The following is a 13,995-nucleotide window of genomic DNA, read 5'->3' on the forward strand; positions in this document are numbered from 1 at the left end:
CTTCCCCCCCCCTTTTTTTTCTGAGCGCAGAAACAAAAGAGATCCAGAAGACCCCTTTGGGAATGGCGAGACAAATCGCAAAGTGATCCTAACCGAAAGCCAAGACTTATGACAGCTGCCTTCTTGCCAATCGCTTGGTTTGCCTCCCCCCCAAAACGTGAAAACTACTGAAGTATGTAGAGGAAAGTGTGGAGGGGGGGGAAGAGTCTCTCGGTGTCAGATCCAATTGAAATCTCCATACTGGGAACAGCTGGGCCGCGGTTGCTAAGGTAACTTGATCAATTAAGGATTCTCTAATAGAACAAGACAGATTGAAACGTATGGTCGAGTGCGTATGGGGAGGGGAGGAGAGCGAGGACGCCACCCATGTGTCTAGGCTTGGTGGCATCAACAAACTGAGGTCAGGCATGTGTTGAAAGAAATCTTGCTAGGCGGGGTGGATTTTGTAGGAGGGGGAACTGGGTTGTTGAAGGGAAGGCTTCAGATGGGAGATGCTCGAGAGGCAACTCTTCTCGAGTGCTCTTTTATGACACAAATTATGCCCTGTCGCCTCAAGAACGAAATTAGCCGCACGGCACCTTTACGACCTGAAATGAAATGCTAACAAGATCGAAGGTAATAACGTTTTAGTGTGGGTGTGGGGTAACTTCTGTGCCCATACAACAAAAATTAAACGATGTGTTGTCGTTAGCCCATGTCTTGGTCTGAAATCCTGGGACAGAAGAGTCCTCCCGATTATGTTGGAATGAATATTAAGGAGCTGTGCAAATTTGAAGCCTGTTACTCTTCACATGAAGAAAGAAATGCAAGGGGATTCTCAGCAGATGCTGACAGTGGATGGGGGAGGGCCATGTCGTCCTAAGCAGAGTTACACCCTTCTAAGTCCATTGAAATCAACGGGCTTAGAAGGACCTGACTCTACTTAAAATGGCCTTGTAGCTCCCTGCCTTTCTTTAAAAACAAAAACCCTTGTTATGGTATGCCTAGCTCTAGGGAGATACTGCAAGATCCATGCAGGACATTGTTCACTGTGTAAGGTACTTCTCAGGTGCCTTCTGTTTAAGGAGTTATGAACTGAGAAGGCTAAAGCAAACAGGCTTTTTGGTTATCCCAAGTTCAACATCTTGAGTATAGGCTGCTTGCCTTCGACGTAGACTGGATCGTCTTTGTTAGGGATGATATGTTTGAACTATATAAAGTGCTACCATCTAATGCTCATTGAGTACAGTGCAGTGGTGCGATCGGCAATGCCCCATCCTAAGCGTGTTCCCCATGAAGTAACTTTTGCAGAATTCAATGAGACTTTCACTTCCCAATGCTCTGCTCACTCGCTCTGAAGTAAGCCATGCTGTGCTGTCTCCCGATAAGCAGACTTGGCAAGGTGCCTTTTCTCTGACTAGCCTCGGTGTAAATCTCCATGGGCACACCTTGCAAGTAACCTTTAATTTTAGTTATGACATTACTTGGCTTCTGTGCTTTCCACCCCCTGCTCTGGAGAAAGGGTTCTTTAGTAAATGAGAAATGTCACCATGGCATTTGTGACTTAATTGTGACTTTTTTCTTCCATCAAAGGGTACCAAAATGTTTTCAGGAGGGCATGTTGTTTTGACAGGTGGAAGCATTTCAAGTACTTGATTCTTTGAGTGTTTTGCTCTAAGGTCACCTGGCTAGGCAGAAAACTTGGTGGAGGAGTGAATGTTGGTCTCTGGTGTGGACTGAATGATTGAGAGCTCCTCAAAATCCATTTCCCTGTATGACCTTTGTGGCATTTGCAGGCAGTGGTGGGAGCTGTGGAAAGTTTCATGAAGGAGTCAAATACTTGGAGTTTGTGGCGTAGGACTAATCTCTGTTAACTACTCCTACAAAGAGAACAAGTTGCCCGCTGAGTAAACTTCTTGAGAACTTTGAGCCAGCAGGGAAATAAGCTTTCTCAGACTTACTTTATCCTCTATTGTACTAAAACTATCTTAAGTGACCCTATCTTAAGTGGCTCTCCTGACATGGAAAATGCAGGGTAACCTGATCTCATTGGATCTTGGGAGTAAGCAGGGGGTCAGCCTGGGCTAGTATTTGGATGGCAGACCACTAAGGCAGGGATCGGCAACGGTAGCTCTCCAGATATTTTTTTGCCTACAACTCCCATCAGCCCCAGCCATTGGCCATGCTGGGTGGGGCTGATGGGAGTTGTAGGCAAAAAGCATCTGGAGAGCTACCGTTGGCCACCCCTGCACTAAGGAATCCCAGAGTTCAGTATAAACAATTTTTATTAGTAACATATGGTAGTAGAACTATATCTACAACTTATAAAAAGCTTAAGATGAAAAAATCCCAGAGTTGCGATGCAGAGGCAGGCAATGGCAAACCGCCCCTGAATGTCTCTTGCCTTGAAAACCCAACGGAATCCCCAAGCTGTGGCTTGATGGCAATTTCCACCACCACCTATGGCTCTGCCTGGTCCATGCTTCCAAAATGGCATCTTGTTCCCTTCAACTGTATGCAGCGTAATTAAACAGCGAGCACACGACATTTTTGGTTTGGTATACTGATTATCATAGGGAGCTCTGTGGCACAGAGTGGTAAGCTGCAGTCCAAGCTCTGCTCACGACCTGAGTTCAATCCCAGCGGAAGCTGGATTCAGGTAGCTGGCTTAAGGTTGACTCAGCCTTCCATCCTTCTGAGGTCAGTAAAATGTGCACCCAACTTGCTGGGGGTAAAGTGTAAATGGCTGGGGATGGCAATGGCAAACCACACCGGAGTCAGAAACGACTAGTGCTTGCACAGGGGACTACCTTTACCTTTTCATACTGATTGTCCCTGACTGGGATAACCCAGGCTAGCCCAATCATGTCAGAATTCAGAAGCTAAGCAGGATCAGCCCTGGTTAACACTCGGATGAGAAACTGCTAAGGAAGCCCAGGGTTGCCATGCAGAGGCAAGCAACAACAAACCACCTCTGTTTGCTCTTGCCTTGAAAACCCCACTGAGGTCACCATGAGTTGGCTGTACCTTGACAGCAAAAAAAGCCGATTGTGGAAAAGTCTGTCCTTATTTCCATCTCGAGAATGAGAATAGTTTGAGAATACTAGAAACAAATGTTATGCTCTTATTTCTGTGCTGATCACAGGGGAGACGAGGTTCTCCCTCTGCACTTAAGAGCTCAACAGGTATGAAAACTTTATTAGCTTGCCATCCAAATGAGCTCCTCAGACTGCAAGAAGGAACACATTGCCATCACTTGCTGAGCATGTTGGAGGGACGGTGGCTCAGTGGGAGAGCCTCTGCTTGGTAAGCAGAAGGTCCCAGGTTCAATCCCCGGCATCTCCAACTAAAAGGGGTCCAGGCAAATAAGCATGGAAAAATTCAGCTTGAGACCCTGGAGAGCCGCTGCCAGTCTGAGTAGACAATACTGACTTAGATGGACCGAAGGTCTGATTCAGTATAAGGCAGCTTCATATACGTGCATATGTTCACTGCCCTGCATTCCAGCACTGGTGTCCAAGCAGCAGTAGGGAACCCATTTGGTTTCGTCATGATATTTGCTTGACAGATGCCCCAAACCTTCTAAAGACCAATGAAGAAGCGAGGTCATCTGATTAGATGCAGTGCTGCGCTATCTGGCTGAGAAATGATTTGTGGGTCAACTCATTCGAAAGGCAGTGCAATTCGAAGGTGCTGGAGGGAGCATGCTCATTGGGAAGCACCCTTTCCTTGGTGATTAGGAGGGTGAGTTGAAAAGTGTCTGGTGGAATCTTGTCCCCAGCCTCACTTCAATGCTAGAATATGTCACATCCAGGGGATTTGCACTTAAAAGAAAAGGAACAGCTCTCAGACGACCCAAGTTACCTGACTTCTCCAAAAGCTGGTAAATATCTTCCTCCCTTGGTGCTTCTTTCCCTCTTCCTCACTGCCTGCTGCTATGGTCTTGAGCTCATCACGGGAATGTCATATTCAGGTTTCGGGTCCATAGGAAGTATCCCATGTTTCTGTGTAGTAGACTGCTGACTTTTTCACAGGCATTGCTAACAACCTTCTTCTAGTCTGGAAAGTGTGGTTGGCAGAAACATAAGTCGAACGGAGAGCTTTCAACCGCACGGAAAGAGATGGGGAATCGGATCCAGGCAGCGCTTGTAGAAACAGCCTGTGCTTTGTCCTTTCAGTCTGTGGCGCTTCCTTAAACCAAAAGTGGTCTGCTGCCTTACTAGTCCTCATAGAAATAAACAGTTGTATGGGTGATGGATGCTTATTTTTGAACCAAATGGGATTGCCCAGTATGGGACCCTCATGACAGCAAGGGGTGCAGGACGAGGAGAAGGGATCTGGGAACACCAATAGCTAAGCAACAAGAACATGATTTGCCCAACTGAGAGTAGGCAAGCTGGCTGTATTGGCAGCATGATGAAAGGCAGAGGAAAAGCAAGCGGCATCAGGGCACAAAGACTGGCAAGCAGGTAGATCCATTTGAAACATGTCCATCTGATCCTAGGTGTCTTGGAACTGGTGCAGTTGTCCAGTTGCACACTTTCTCCTTTAGTCATTCTTCATATCCCCAGGGTTTATCCCTGGTACTGAAATAAAGTTCCAGAGCTAAGCTCAGATCAGACTCGGTTCAAACGAAGCTTTGGGTGTAGGACTGGAGGGCATCAGATCATTGGCATCCAGGGAAAGAACTTGTCCACGCTCTATGATTGTCTGCTGAGAGAGACCATTCTGAACATATCTGCATGTGTGCATTAGAGGATTCGACTGCATTATGACAGCCAGAGTTGACTTTGGCTAGGGAGACTTGGGAGTAAATGCCTTTTAATGCATTCTTGGTTTACTGGTCCCTTGAAGGTATTACAAACTGCATCCATTGAAAATCCTTGGCTTTTGAGCTGATGAAGAGATGACGTCAAAGTTGTTTATGGTCTGAGGATGAGAAGACCTTTTTTGTACATGAAAAGGCATCAAGTGAGGAACATGCCAGTATGTGAACCTGCTCTTTGAGCCAGATTTCAAGGAGGCTTTTAGTCCTCCTGACCTCATTTGATGGCTCTTCCTTGATAGCGCAATGCAATGCTTCCTTTTCCAGTATCAGATCTATATGTCTAGAATCTTGAGGTGGGGTTAGAGGAGTCATGATGCAATACTCTTACTTAAACTAGGTAAGCCAGGCTTTTGAGACCTTCTCAAAAGAGAGAGCCAGTTTGGTGTAATAGTTAAGTGTGCAGACTCTTATCTGGGATAACTGGGTTTGATTCCCCACTCCTCCACTTGCACTTGCACTTGTTGGAATAGCTTTGGGTTAGCCATAGCTCTTACAGGGGTTGTCCTTGAAAGGGCGGCTGCTGTGAGATCCCTCTCAGTACCACCCACTTCACAGGGTGACTGTTGTGGGGGAAAAGATATAGGAGATTGTAAGCCACTCTGAGTCTTTGTTATATACACACATACATATATTGGCCACTGTGTGACACAGAGTGTTGGACTGGATGGGCCATTGGCCTGATCCAGCATGGCTTCTCTTATGTTCTTATGTTCAGAGAGAAGGGCAGGGTATAAATCTGCAGTCGTCTTCTTCTTAAAAGCCCCAAGTACCCCCACCTTGACATTCATGTTGAAAGGTGATCATTCTTGTAAAGCACACAAGGAGAGCTACAGTAGGATAATAGCTAAGAAACTGTAATGTGGACTAGGAATCTTCTGGTTCAGAGATCTTGCCTTTATCCAGAATGCATTCAGTGGCTTTGAGGAAACATCAGCTGCAACATGGCATAAGAGAACATAAGAGAAGCCATGTTGGATCAAGCCAGTGGCCCATCCAGTCCAATACTCTGTGTCACACAGTGGCCAAAAAAATCAAGGTGCCATTAGGAGGTTCATCAGTGGGGCCAGGACACTAGAAGCCCTCCCACTGTGCCCTCACAAAACACCAAGGATACAGAGCATAACTGCCCCAAACTGAGAGTTCCAACAATAGGCTGTGAATAATAGCCACTGATGGACCTCTGCTCCATAGGCTTATCCAATCCCCTCTTGAAGCTGTCATTGCTTGTAGCCGCCACCACCTCCTGTGGCAGTGAATTCCATGTGTTAATCACTTTTTGAGTTAAGAGGTACTTCCTTTTATCCATTCTAACCCAATTGCTCAGCAATTTCATTGAGTGCCCACGAGTTCTTGTGTTGTGAGAAAGGGAGAAAAGTACTTCTTTCTCTACCTTTTCTATCCTATGCATAATCTTGTAAGCCTCTATCATGTCATTATCATCGCTAATTTTTCTTACAGGACTGTTGTAAGGCAAGAGTCCCCAAAGGGATGTCCATGGGTCCAATGGCACCCACCAACACCTTCCTTGGAGCCCATGAAAATGTTTTCAGAAAATGGACAGGGCCATGTGGGGCTTCTTCCCAGCAGGGCTCCTAATAGGCCACTGGAGATTTGGTTGGCTGTGCAGATTAAAATAACATTACTTTGGCAGCTGCTGCCACCACACTGTTGGTTTCGTTTTCTCTCACTCCTTATTCCCAGTGCAGTTTTAAAATTTATTCCTCTTGTCCCTGCATTGGGGCTTCCTGTGTGTTTGTGGGAGGCTTGGCTCCACCCCCCATGGTCGCCATTTTGTGCTTGTGCCCAACACCCTGTATCAGAAGGTCAAAGGTGCCCACAAGCCCTGAAAAGTTAGGGACCATTGGTATAAAGTATGTAGTGAGATAACTCATGTAGGCTGGGTCCAGACCAGCAGTTTGAGGTGACACAAGTCCAGAGGCAAACATCTGGAGACCATCTCGTTCCATACTCAGCGTTCCCATACTCTCGTACCCGTCCTCCAGCGTTGTAGAAGCCCCCAAAAAAGTGGTGGCAAATCACCAGGGTGCCTCATGCTGCCTTCCCGGTGGTCTGAATGTGGGCGGAATGCCTGGAAGTGCTGCTGAAGCGCTTGAGCGGTCTGACCACTCCTTCAGGGCCTGTGCCACCCGTCCATGTCCTGGCAGCAGGCCACATGCCGTCTGACTACCCCCAGGGCAGTTCCCTTCATGCTGGCTTACTTCAGGATGGGAGGCTGCTGCCCCGAGCTGCCAGTCCAGACCCAGCCGTGGTGTTGTAACAAGATTATTGCCATGATTTCTATGTATGTGTGTTGAATGCTGAGTAAATTCCAAGTATGGCCCAAGCCGTATAAGCGTCTTCTTCTCTTAGAGGATCGTAATTGGGTTTCAGCTGCTATTGAGAGTACACTTTTATATGCAAACCTTGATTTGCTTCTTTCTGATGTGCAATATAGGGCATTTTGCCAGAACTGTCGGTGTGGTGCCGAGTTGGAGAGATCCTTTGAAAACACAGTCCAGCGCTATAAATCAGCTACCCTTTGTAGGCAGGAGGCTCTGCTGCTGGTCTTCCTGCACTAGATGGCCTCTAAGGTCATTGGAAAGGCAAGGTCCATAATACCATTCTAGGTGAGGATGTAGATTCACAGTACAGCCCTCAATAGAGGGTCTTCATTCCCATGGCAGCCGCTGTGGGAAGAAGGTATGTTTGGGAAAGAGGAGACAACCTGAGTAGCTTTGGCTCAAAATTTGTTTTGCTGTCAGTTTGGCATGCTTCTCTGTTTTCTGTAAGGCTTTGGAAGCACTGTAGGTTTTTTTTTCCCCCTTTGGGATGTTCAGCTTGCAAACTATCCTAATTCTCAGGGATAGGATGGGACAAAAATATGAAGGGGGAAGAAATAAGATAACTTAGCCCCTCATTTATTTATCTATCAAAAGCTGTTAAAACATTTATAACCAGGGCTTCTTTTGAGCAGGAACTCACAGGAACACATCAGGGGTGTGCCCTAATATGCAAATGAGTTCCTGCTGAGCTTTTTCTACAAAAAAAGTCCTGTTTATAGCCATAATTTTGTCACGATGCCTTACAGGAATAGAACATGCGGTGAAAGCAAAGAATCAACAATTATTAACTCAGGCACTAAATTCCCTAATCTACAATGAAAAGCAAAACCTTCACAATGTATTCAGCCTCAGTCGCATTTGGCAAAGACTTGGGGGGGGGGGCATTATGTCACAGCCAACTTATGGCAACCCTGCAGGCCGTTCAATGCAAGAGACGTTCAGAGGTGGCTTGCCATTGCCTGCCTCTGCATAGTGCCCCTGGGATTCCTTAATGGTCTCCCACCCAATGGCTAACCAGCAACAATTCTGCTCTGCTCTTGTAATCTGACAAGATCAGGCTAGCCTGGGCTATCCATGTAAGGGCAGCAAGACCATAAAACCATCAACCATGTGGTCTTTCCCTGCTTCCTAATAAATAGAGAACCACATGAACTCTTCATAGAAGGCATTCCACAGCCACAGGGACACCACTGAAAAGTCCCTGTTATATGTTGCCATCTACTGAACTTCAGCCAATGCAAGAGACACAAACCAAGGTCTCTGAAGATGACCCGATTTCAATTCAATTCAATTCATTTATAACGGCAAAAGCCAGCAATGCTGTCAGTTCGCAATAATAGCTTAAAAATAGTAATAACATAGAAGTAAAATCATTGGTATTGAAAGAATAAACCTCAGTGTAGATAAAAACAAGTTACAGTATATCTTCAGTTACAAAGGATTTACATTTTTATGACCTTCTTTAAATAAAGCAGTGCATGACTCAGAATTTGGTGACTAGATAGATAGATAGATAGATAGATAGATAGATAGATAGATAGATAGATAGATAGATAGAGAGAGAGAGAGAGAGAGAGAGAGAGAGAGAGAGAGAGAGGAGGGGGGCTCATACTAGGAAAAAATAACCAGAAAAGCCTTAACACTTCAGTGTTTTTCATAGGAACAGGAACCAAACCCTGCCTGTCAAAACAATACCCTGAAGTCCTTATTAGTCTTTCTGCCTATCCCAGGATACCTTCTATCCTTTCCAGGACTTTTTTTTGTAGCAGGAACTCCCTTGCATATTAGGCCACACCCCCTGATGTAGCCAATCCTCCTGGAGCTTACAATAGGCCATGTACTAAGAGCCCTGTAAGCTTGTGGAGGATTGGCTACATCAGGGAGTGTAGCCTAATATGCAAAGGAGTTCCTGCTACAAAAAAAAGCTCTGATCCTTTCTCACCCCACCAAAACATAACTCCCTTTTATCAGTTGAATGTTAAAACACGTCAGGATTCCCCCCCCCCCCCCAACATTCCATCCAGCCTTTCAGATCTGATTGGTCCAAACTGAGTGGAAAATAAAAGGAGGGCAGAATCTTCTTCTGTCGGTCACATTCAGTGAATCCCCATAACCTGCAGTTGGCAAGGGGTGGCAAGAGAGAATTCTCTCACGCTGCCTCGGGCCTTCCCAGTGTTCTGAGAAAAGTGAATGTGGTGGTACTGTAGGATATGCCCTTTAGAGACCCTTGGGACCCTAGCAAATGCTCAACTTTGCCCCCTGCTGAAACCTGCCTTCTGCTGATGTGTATTTGAAAGTGCACTCACACCAGAGATGCACTAACTAATTAATCAATTATTGCATGGCATTGTGTGTAATTTAGCCAGGAGATCCTAAGATGGTCTGGCAGCCAGAAGTCCTACCTCTTTTAGCATTATGCACCACTAGGTGGCGAGCTAGACTTGTTTTTAGGCAAGAACTGTTTCAAAGGTGGCTTGCCATTGCCTGCCTCTGCGTCGCAGGAACTGGTATTCCTTGGAGGTCACCCTTCCAATTCCTAGCCTCAACTGTCTCTGCTTAGCTTCCAAGATCTGATTAGCTCAGGCTTGCCTGGGCTATCTGGGGCAAGATAGGCGAGCCACTGTACAGACGTGAAGCTCTGGGTGAGTGCATAGGATTGAGGAGATGGGGAAGGCTACCACTCTCCTGGCTTTCTGCAAACTGTGCAAAACTAAATTATTCACAAGGGTATTTCTACACAGATAATACTGCAGCACTGTACAAAATGATTCACAAAGTTACTGGGACAAATTATTAGGGACTGTGGTCTATACTAGGGTGGCCAAACTTAAGCTCGGGAGCCACAGGGAGCTCTTTCTCATATAATCTGTGGCTCTCGAAGCCCCCACTGGCCCATTGGCTGGCTTGGAAAAGACATTTGTCTCTTTAAATCACTTCTTCAAGCCAAACCAGCTGGTGGCTTGGAGAAAGCATTTAAAGTTGCTTTCTTTCCCTCCCTCCCTCCCTCCTTCCTTCCTTCCTTCCTTCCTTCCTTCCTTCCTTCCTTCCTTCCTTCCTTCCTTCCTTCCTTCCTTCCTTCCTTCCTTCCTTCCTTCCTCTTGTGGCTCTCAAACATCTGACATTTAATGTGGCTCTTACATTAAGCAAGTTTGGCCACTCCTGGTGTATAGGTTGCTGCAAGTAGGATCCTGCTATGTGATTTTGCACCATTGAATGAGCTATAGTAACACTTATGCTTGGCTTTGGCTCTGCTTCCTAGATTTCTGGTTGCTTTTACAACCTGAATCCTATTGCCCTTCCGATCGAATCTCCCATCCCGTTGCTGATATTGACTCGCCCTGTGTTATCCGCACTGAGGCCCAATGAGAAATGCAAACTATAAATAAGGTAAATCAGTTCCTAAACGGAGAAGCCTGACCAGTCCCTTACACAGCCTTTCATCTACCCCTCCCCATAGGGTGTGGGTCCATCTCACATTTCTCTCCTAACCGGGCCCTTTCACTTAGGCAGGCCCCTTTCTAGACACCGCTCACATTTCTCTCTGCCGTGCAGGTGCAAGGCCTGAAAGCTATTAATCAAGGAAGATGAACCGCGCTCGGCACCATTGACTCCGTCACGCGTGTCAGATCAGCTGGCGCAGGCGGGCTCGGCCAGCGGGCGGCTGCTGCTGCCAGGCTACCCGGCGCAATCTTAAGGCCTGCTAAGTAGATTGACCTTGCCCATTACGGCAGCGCCTTAAACAAGAAACTCATCTCCAGCAGCCACATCGCAGCGGGTGTTTTGATGCCGGGACAGGCAGACTGCATTTTCCTGGAGATCTTTTTATAGCGAGAGGAACAATGGGGATCAAAAGGCATATTGCCAGAGCTGAATAGATGGAAAGACAGTTGCAGAGATTGAGTAAGTGTTGTTTGAGAAGGCTGCCTGATCAGCAATAGGTCCAGCTGATAGAATGGCTTAGCGCGGGTGCTATCAGCCAGGAAATCCCTGAGCGAAAATTCATCTCAGCCGAAAATTCAGTGCGAGGACTTCACGCAAGTCATGACTGCCCATCCTCAATGCCTGAAGTGCAATACAGTAATCGTAGCCTACCTTGCAAGGGGTTGTAAGATTACCAAAGATGAACGCAACATCCTTTAATCATAAATTACGCAAATGGAGGAGAAGAGAACGTGAAGTCCTTGGAGCACTTAGCGAAGGCGCTGTGTATAAAGGGCTGCACAGCTGTAGATCAGGAAAACCTTGGAATGGGATTCTTCCTGGGCAGTTGTTAACCCTGTATAGCCAATGTGACAAACTCTAATCTGGAGAGCTGGGTTTGATTCTCCACTCCTCCTCCACAGGAAGCCTGTTGGGTGACCTTCGGCCAGTCACAGTTCTCTCAGAGCTCTCTCAACCCTACCTCCCTCACAGGGTGTCTGTTGTGGGGAGAGGAAGCGAAGGCAATTGTAAGCCACTTAGAGACTCCTTAGGGTAGAGAAAAGTGGGGTATAAAAACCAACCCTTCTCTTCTCCTCCTCCACAATACTCCCAAATCTCCAGGAATTTCCCCAAGCCGAACTTGGGACCCTATTTCCGTATTATGCCAATGTAATAAAAATCTGTTAAGATTTTACTTGGGCCTGGCACAGCACCACACACTCAATCAGACCTTTAGTCCATCAAGGTCAGTATTGTCTACTCAGATCTCAAATGGCAGCAGATCTTCAGAGTCTCAGGCAGAGGTCTTTCACATCATCAGTTTGGGAGCTAGTTAGGATAGGGTTAAGAGCGGTGGACTCTAATCTGGAGAACCTGGTTTGATTCCCCATTCCTCCATTTGCAGCTGTTGGAATGGCCTTGGGTCAGCCATAGCTTTCATAGAGTTGTCCTTGAAAGGGCACCTTCTCTGAGAGCTCTCTCAGCCCCACCCACCTCACAGGGTGTCTGTTGTGGGAAAAGGAGATAAAAGAGATTGTAAGTCGCTCTGAGACTCTCTTTCAGAGAGAAGGGCGGGGTATAAAGAAGACTGCAGATTTATACCCCGCCCTTCTCTCTGAATCAGAGTCTCAGAGTGGCTTACAATCTTCTTTCCCCACAACATACACCCTGTGAGGTAGGTGGGGCTGAGAGAGCTCTTACAGCAGCTGCCCTTTCAAGGACAACTCCTACGAGAGCTATGGCTGACCCAAGGCCATTCCAGAAGGTGCAAGTGGAAGAGTGGGGAATCTAACCTGGTTCTCCCAGATAAAAGTCCGCACACTTAACCACTACACCAAACTGGCTCTGCAGTCTTCTTCTTACTATTTTCAAGGGGTGGCCATCAATCAACTGTGTGTCTCTCACTTGGACCTACCACCTGCTAGCCACTCCAGCTGAGAGTGAGATGAGGCACAGAACCTCTGCAGGGATCGATTGTCCCATAAATATTTTTAAGTACCCTGTAACCTTCACCCATTAGACACTTTTGCATCTGTGTTCAGTAATTCTTTAACCAGTGCTGAAAATGTCAGGAATTAAAATGCAAGATTCCCAGAGCTGGAAGAGGGCTAACAGGTCACATGTCCAACTTTGGATTCTCTGTTCCTAAAGCAACAATCCAAACCGATCTTCTCAAACTCTTCCTGAAAGCCTTCAAGGAAATTCCAATAAAACCTCCCCGGGCAGATTCTTTCGATGCGGAGCGATTCTCGTACTCAAAAAATGTCTACGGGCCAAAGTAGATGTTCTATTAAATGTCTAGCTGTCACTCAAAAGAGCAAAAAGGCATGTTGAGCTTCCCTCACCCCTTTCATAACACTGGATAGAATTTATCCGTGCCTTAGGATGACCTTTGAAGACTCACCATCTCCCCACCCCACACACCAGACTTTTTTTTGTAGCAGGAACTCCTTTGCATATTCGGCTACACCCCCTCCCAACGTAGCCAATCCTCCAAGAGCTTACAGGGCTCTTCTTACAGGACCTACTGTAAGCTCCAGGAGGACTGGCTGCATCAGGGGTGTGTGGCCTAATATGCAAAGGAGTTCCTGCTACCAAAAAAGAGCCCTGCACACACATAATGACCAGTGTTCCCTCTAAGCTGCAGAGCCTTGTGAGCAAAAATTCTACGTTGTGAGCTAGTGGTATTAAAGTTATGAGCTACTGCATAAATTATTGTGCTCTGCGACCATTTTTCCTGAGCTAAGACAAAAACGTGTGAGCTGGAGGCTAAAAATCTGTGAACTAGCTCATGCTAACTCAGCTTAGAGGGAACACTGATAATGACCAGTGATGTGCAGTGAGCATGGGAAGGGAAACGGCACACTTAAGATGCCATAACATTTTGATCAGGTGTTAACAGACAGAGAATAGCTAGCAAAGTGTATGACTGATGGTTTGGAGGGGGGCACTCATTTAGGATCCCTGATTTAGTCCTACTGAACCAGTATTTGTCAGCAGCGTGCATATGCATACATGCAGAGAGGTGCTGGCCTTGTGTTAACCCCTCACCAATCACCAACAGTCCGCACCACAAAAGAACAGCAGCCAAACCCTCTCCCCAACTGAGGTTCTCCTATCATAGCATATGCAGGGGGAAGGAAGATACCATCCCATGCTCAGTAGTGTCCAAGCAAGCCAGTTTGGTGTAGTGATTAAGTGTGTGGATTCTTACCTGGGAGAACCAGGTTTGATTTCCCACTCCTCCACTAGCACCTGCTGGAATGGCCTTGGGTCAGCCATAGCTCAGGCAAAGATTGTCCTTGAAAGGGCAGCTGCTGCGAGAGTCCTCTCAGTCCCACCCACCTCACAGGGTGTCTGTTGTGGGGGAGGAAGATAAAGGAGATTGTGAGCCACTCTGAGACTCTGATATTCAGAGTGGAGGGC

The 13,995-nt window shown here is 46.7% G+C and overlaps 1 protein-coding gene across 1 annotated transcript in view; it reads left to right on the top strand.

Moving 5' to 3' along the window:
- The first annotated feature begins 204 nt into the window (after positions 1-204).
- LOC132574231 (calcium-activated potassium channel subunit beta-2) overlaps positions 205-13,995 on the top strand; it is a 167,824-nt gene continuing 154,033 nt past the window's right edge. Inside the window, exon 1 of the mRNA XM_060242541.1 lies at positions 205-269. The gene's annotated coding sequence lies outside the window, so the exon portion shown is untranslated. The remainder of the gene's footprint in view (positions 270-13,995) is intronic.

The sequence above is a fragment of the Heteronotia binoei genome, chromosome 6 (assembly GCF_032191835.1).
Source record: "Heteronotia binoei isolate CCM8104 ecotype False Entrance Well chromosome 6, APGP_CSIRO_Hbin_v1, whole genome shotgun sequence".
In the NCBI taxonomy this organism is placed as follows: Eukaryota; Metazoa; Chordata; class Lepidosauria; order Squamata; family Gekkonidae; genus Heteronotia; species Heteronotia binoei.